We start from the raw sequence: 6,897 nt of genomic DNA on the forward strand, positions 1-6,897 counted from the left end.
GTAGCTCACACGGTCGTGTGCTTCTTCTGCTTTGTCAAGGTTACACGGCCGTGTTGCTTCACACGATCGTGACCTTCTTCTCCTCTGCCATAGTCACACAGTCGTGTGGATTCACACGGCCGTGGCCCTCCTCCCCTCTGGATTGTTGGCACGGTCGTGCCATTTGGCACGATCGCATGTTGCTTTGCCATGGGATGTTGGCACGACCGTGTGGCTCACACGGTCGTGGCATGATTTGCCTCTAGTGGGGGAGCATGGCTGTGTGGGTCACACGGTCGTAGCCTTCCTTGTCTCTGGAACATTGGCACGACCAAAGCATGATAATGGCTACATGGTCGTGTGACATACACGACCCAAACTCCTGTGTGCATTTTTGCTTCATTTTCTTTCCAAATAGCATTCTGTCACTAAAAACAAGCAAAGAGCAGATCTCCAAACAAAATATAATGGAAGTATGATATTATTGAGAAATAGAGTGCAATAAACATAGATTATGCTAATAAATATAAGTAGATATGCGTCCAAACATGTATAAAAGTGTATATAATCTATGCCCATCACACCCCCAGACTTAAATCTTTACTTGTCCTCAAGCAAAACCCACAATCTAGACTCATGCGGTTAAATAGTGCATTATAATCTCTAGCAAGTGAATCTAATCCTATCAAATGATTTCATTAGTAAGCAAGATACAAAAGTAGTTTGAGTATGACCTTAATAGTAGTCCTCCATGCTCAGTGCAATAGTGACCTATGTTTATCAAGTATCAATCCCTAATCCTAATCAAGTCGTCATAAGATCGTGTTCCTTATGCTTCCGGCGATAGGCACTTACCTGCCACATGCAAGGTTCATTCCCCTCAAAAATGCTATGCATCGTCTATACAAGGTCTCAAAGGAATACTCAATATCAAGAGAAACATAACATTCATTTCCCTAGTAACCTAACTCGGTCTCAAAGGGGTGAATTGCTAGTTTCCACTCATGATAACTATTTTTTTATCCCTTATTATTTTTTTCTTTCTTTGAATGTTTGCAAAGTATCAAACTTGAGCAAACCTTCATTTTTTTGGGGGGGGGGGGGGATTGATTTTTCCAAATGAGCTTACATGATCTGAGTTTATCTAGTAACCAAAATGTAGTTGAGAGGTCACCATAGAAGCACAAGTACTAGTCCAATTCTATGAATCATGACTATTTCAGAGTTATCAACTATCAAAACTAGGCATAGTGTAAAAAGGTCCTAAAACAAGGTCAACACTTAAACTCTTATAGGAAAAACATTGCTCACTTCATGCTATCATAGAAAAAAAAAAAGATAGATAACTAAACATACTAGCACCATAAGTAACACATAAACCACATGGAATCTAGAATAAATGTGCTAGTATTTTATAATAAGGAACAAACAATCATGATGTGATATAAAATGTAACTAGTAAAAAATTTATTATGCAAAAAGAAGAAAACCAAAACAAAAACTAAACTAAACCAAATGCATCTAATGCATCCCCCAAACTTAATCTTTTCATTGTCCTGATGAAAACTAAAAACAATGTGGAGGAGATTAAAAGTAAGAGAAGTTACCAAATGATGCATGCCAAATGCCCATGTCATTAACTTCTTCATCATCTAGTTGCACTCCTCCTAATCTTTGAGTCATATAAAAGAAGATTGACAAGAAAAATTAAGTAGAGGATACATGTTTATTATAAAGAAAGAACTAAAGACATAAAAGAAAATAAGAAAAATGAACTTGGGTTGCCTCCTAAAAAGCGCTTATTTAAGGTCATTAGCTTGACCACCTCATTAGATTCATCTAAATCTCACTCTTAGAGAGGTAAGATATTTCAATACCCTCCTACCAAGGGCTCTTATTATGGAGGGAGCTTTCAATATTGGAGTTAAAAAGTGAAGTATCACTCTCTCCATCTTCGTATTCTTAGAAGTTTTTTCAGGTGGTTGAAGACGGTTCAGTGTGAGCTTCTAATTATTGGCCTCTTGAAAACCTACACACTCAAAAGAAAAACAAATCTCCCACAAGCATGTTATATGGTATAGAACCAAAACCATATCAAGATAAGATGAATAAGTAATAGAAACTGAATCACATCTAACAAAGTCAATTATAGGTACCTCTATAAAATTTTCCAAAAGATCATGAGAAATACTAACTATACTTTGCTGAGAGCTACTTGAAATTTCTAAACATGTGGATGTGACTTCCTCTGAATCAAATGATGGTTTTGGCTCTGGCTCAGGTTTTGGTGCTACCAAAGGTGGTGATTCTTGAGACTCTGCCAACTCTGCATAAGTCCCTACACATTGGTCCACAACATGTTCAATCTTTGTAACTCTCATAATCTCTAAGGGTTGTGTGGACAAAGGAGGTGATTCTTGAGATACTGCTTCCACAACACAGCTCCCTACACTTCCTTCCATATCATCATCATCAACACAAGCATCAAAAAATAAACCAACATCAATATCCTTAATAGGAGAATCAATTACAAGAGAATCAATAACTTCACTTGCAATTTTAAGTTGATCTACCACATCACATTCTTCATCTAAAAATTCAATTTCATCATAACACCTTGTAAACCCAGATGATAGATCTGAAAACTTGATATCCTCTGTATTATCATCATAATCCTCATCCGAAGAGTCTTCATCTTTATATATATCAGGAAATCTGCACTCAACTGTATTTGGATCACAGAATTTGCCAGGACTTTTATCTTCATTAACCCTCACTAGCCTTTGTGGAAAAGGAACCCTTAGTGAAGGTCTTGGGAAAGGAACTTCCTTTTTTTCATATTCCCTTTGAGCTTGCGAAGGAGGTCCAACTTGCTTATCTAGTGTTGGTGTGATCAATCGTTGAGGAAAAGGTACTTGTGGCCTTTGGGAACTTCCTAGAGTAATGGAATTGAGTTTTTGTGATCTTCTATTGTTCTTCTCCTCAATTCTGTACAAGTCCTTTCTGAGAAGTTCTTCATGATTCTTGTCACTTCTCAACTTAATATCACTATCATTTTCACTAGATCTTGTCTGTATAGGAGGGGAATCTTGTTTGAACCATTTTGAAACAATACTATCAATCTTTTCTCCCAAATGTTTGAACCCCTCATTCTGTGACTTGTGAATTTCAAAATTCATAGATGGTTGAATTACAATTTGTTTGACAGGCTCTCTTACATTTATGGCTTGCACTTCTTGAATTTTTGAAGGAGATTCCATCCAACTTTTGTTCGACCATTCATGGAGGTTCAATACCACTTGATCAATTAATATATATACTTAATCTACACTCTTGTCTATAAAAGAACCTCTAGCTGATGAATCTAACAGACACTTATCTGAGAAAGAAATTCCCCTATAGAATATGTGCAAGGTCAGCCATTTCTCCAAACCATGATGAGGACACTGTCTTTGAAGACTCTTGAATCTATCCCATGCTTCAAATAGTGATTCTCTATATGCCTGAGCAAAATTAGTGATACAATTCCTCATATAAATTGTTCAACTTGGAGGAAAAAAATGATTCAGAAATTGCTTCTCCAATTGTTCCCAACTTGTGATGCTTTGAGGACGGAGAGAATATAACCAAGTCCTTGCTTTATCCTTGATGCTAAAAGAAAATGACATCAATCGAACTGTACCTGCTGACACTCCTTCACAATTCACCATATCATAAAGTTCTAGAAATGTCTCAAGATGTAAATAAGGACTTTCTGATACTTCTCCTCTAAATTTGTGACCTTGTATCATGAAGATTAACTCTAGACCTAGTTGAAAAGTTTCTTCTTCAATATGAGGTTGCTCAATGGGAGATAAAAATCTTGCAGAAAGAGAAATCTCTTAAGGACCTGCTCGACATGTTAGTGCTCATGGTATCTAAAAAAAATTATAAGAAAAACCAAAAATGCATAATCAAAGACAAGAAAGAAAATGCATAATAAAAACTAGAAAAAATGTAAAAAAAAAAGAAAAAGAAAAAGAAAAAGATCTAGAGTAACTCATATGCTAATCAACTAATGTTAATCGAAAAAAGTCCCCGGCAATAGCACCAAAAACTTGTTACGTCACCGCAAGTGTAAGGTTATGTCGTCAGTAATATAAAAGATTATCGTATTCACAGGGACTGTTGATTAAGCACTAGTTAACTACGCACGATGAATTATCTAGACAAATGTAAGAGTAAAAGAAAAATGGGAAGAGAGAGAATAGATCTTGAGAGGGGATTGAGCTAAGAGGATGAAGGAAGGTGCGAATCTAGGACTTCGATTTCCTTGTGATGTTAGGCGATGCTACATAGATTGCTTAGTTCTTATCCTCTATGTTCATGCTCTTGTAGAAAGTTAGATTCATTACCGACTCTCCCCTGTAGTAGATAAGCCAACATGATCTCCTACTCCAATTCCTATGCTACTAAATGGTAGTGATTCCAATGAAGTCCGTTAGCGGGGTAGCCCTGTCACGATGCTCCTCGGTCATACAACACAGAAACACACTAACACACAATAACATAGAAATAGAAATAGTGATTACGCCCGATCCCCTACTTCCTTGTGGAGATTTGCTTCTCCTTTCAAGGTGATACCTAGATGTCCGTTAGTGGGGCAGCCTTGTCACGACGCCCCTCGGTCATACGAGCTAGGATATTCCCCCTACGGGATTAACAATTCTACACAACCATTTGATAAAATATGCAAAAGATATATATAAGCATTCACACACACACACACACATCATCAAACATGAACAAGGAATTAACAAGTCATTGAATAGAAACATGGCAAATCTATATAATTTTACATCGCCATCACATCACAAATACTTCATACATCCTAGATCTAGAGATCTACTCCATTGCTAAGGAAGAATAGCTCCAAAACATAAAGAAAAGCATACTTATAACCCTAGATTTGAGAAGAAGGGGAAGAAGAGATGCTTGCTGATGATTTCGATGTCTTGGGGATGCCTCTTTACTCCAGAGATGGACAGATCATGAATGGAATGGAGGTGAATGAAGCTCTAGGGTTTCCCCCCTAAGGGGAGAACCCTTCCCCAAGGAAAGGGACGAAGTCCCAAACTCAAGATGATTTGAAAAGGGGAGAAAACACCCTTTTATAGAGCAGGGTGTGGCCTCCACATGGCCCGTGACATGGCCGAGTGGCCTTCACACGGTCGTGTGCATCTTCCTTTTGGCCAAGGTGACACGGTTGTGTAGATTCACACGACCATGTGCTGCTTCAACACTGGATGGCCTACACGGCCGTGTAGCTCACACGACCGTGTGCTTCTTCTGCTTTGTCAAGGTTACACGGTCGTGTTGCTTCACACGGCTGTGGCCTTCTTCTCCTCTGCCATAGTCACACGGCCGTGTGGATTCACATGACCGTGGCCTTCCTCCCCTCTAGATTGTTGGCACGCTCGTGTGTTGCTTGGCCACGGGATGTTGTCACGGCTGTGTGGCTCAGATAGTCGTGGATTGATTTGCCTCTTGTGGGGGAGCACGGCCATGTGGGTCACACGACCGTGAACTTCCTTGTCTCTGGAACATTGGCAAGACCAAAGCATGATAATGGCCACATAGTCGTGTGGCATACATGGCCCAAGCTCCTGTGTGTGTTTTTGCTCTATTTTCACTCCAAATAGCGTTCTGTCAATAAAAACTAGTAAATAGCATATCTCTGAATAAAATATAATGGAAGTATGATATTATAAAGAAACAGGGTGCAATAAACATAGATTATGCTAATGAAATATAAGTAGATGTGCGTCCAAACATGTATAAAAGTGTATATAATCTACGCACATCCTCAATTCTTAAGATTGTAGCAAATCATGATGAGAAAATCATACCATATTAAAAGATACGATATGCCTATTAATTAGGTAAGATTTTGATTAATTATGCACATTTAAATCTTACAATATATGAGCACTTAATTAGGAGTAGGAGCAAGGGTGAGTTTCCTCCCCTTGTTTTTTAGGGCGACCTCTTGCTCTGAAGGAATAGCGTCAGGTATTGAAGGTGGAACATGTGGTAGCTCTCCGAAAACAGTAGTTATTCTGGTTTCAGCCACGTGACTTGTGGTGGTCCCATTGGAGGGGACAGTTGATGGTAGACCTTGCTTGGTCAACAACTCTTGTTCCTAGTAAGGAGCTCTTCCTTAGCTAAGGTAATTTCTTTAGAAATCAGGGCTTTCAAAATAGCATCCATTGTACAGAATAAAAAATATCTCAATTAGTGATAACATAAAAATCAAATCATTAAAAGTTACCAAAAGAATAGGATAGCTTCCTTTGGATGGAGCTTAAACCAAATAGATACAAAAACCCCTCTTGTAACCACTAGTGAATTCTAAACCATTAGCTACTCAGCTTGGGAAGATAAGAAACAAAGATAGAATCCTGTTTAAGCTTTGTAGGGTCTGGAAGAGAAGAAAAAGAAGATTGCCAAGTAGTAGACCAAGTGGTAGAATTATGTATTTTTATGAAGAAGAAATGAGATTTCCAACTCTTGTTCGAGGATGACACGTCCTCGAAGAAGCCCACTTTTAGGCCAGACTGAAAAAGGAAAGAGCTCTCAGTCAGAATCGTGAAAGAGCTCTCAGTCGAGCTCGGTGGTAAAAGTCATGGGTGTCCATTTTCTAGAGAGAGAGGCTCCAACTTCTCTCTAGGATTTTTGGCGATCTTCCACACTGTGAGGTGAGTGACACTTAGGCCTTTTCTCCGGTGACTTTGGAAGGCTCTTCCCCAATTTCCTTTACTCTTGGTAGTGGTCATCCACTCGTGGTGGTCGTCTTCTCTCCGGAGGTTCTTGGGTGATTCACAGGGTGCCGAGTGATATTCCACTGGCTATATCAGAGTATTCCTTTTCTCTGGCATA

General features: G+C 38.8%; 1 non-coding gene across 1 annotated transcript; it reads left to right on the forward strand.

Moving 5' to 3' along the window:
- The first annotated feature begins 3,408 nt into the window (after positions 1-3,408).
- Positions 3,409-3,514, forward strand: LOC121973909. The gene has a single exon (XR_006109815.1). It is a non-coding gene; the product is annotated as a small nucleolar RNA R71 (small nucleolar RNA).
- The last annotated feature ends 3,383 nt before the right edge of the window (positions 3,515-6,897 follow it).

The sequence above is a fragment of the Zingiber officinale genome, chromosome 4A (assembly GCF_018446385.1).
Source record: "Zingiber officinale cultivar Zhangliang chromosome 4A, Zo_v1.1, whole genome shotgun sequence".
In the NCBI taxonomy this organism is placed as follows: domain Eukaryota; kingdom Viridiplantae; phylum Streptophyta; class Magnoliopsida; order Zingiberales; family Zingiberaceae; genus Zingiber; species Zingiber officinale.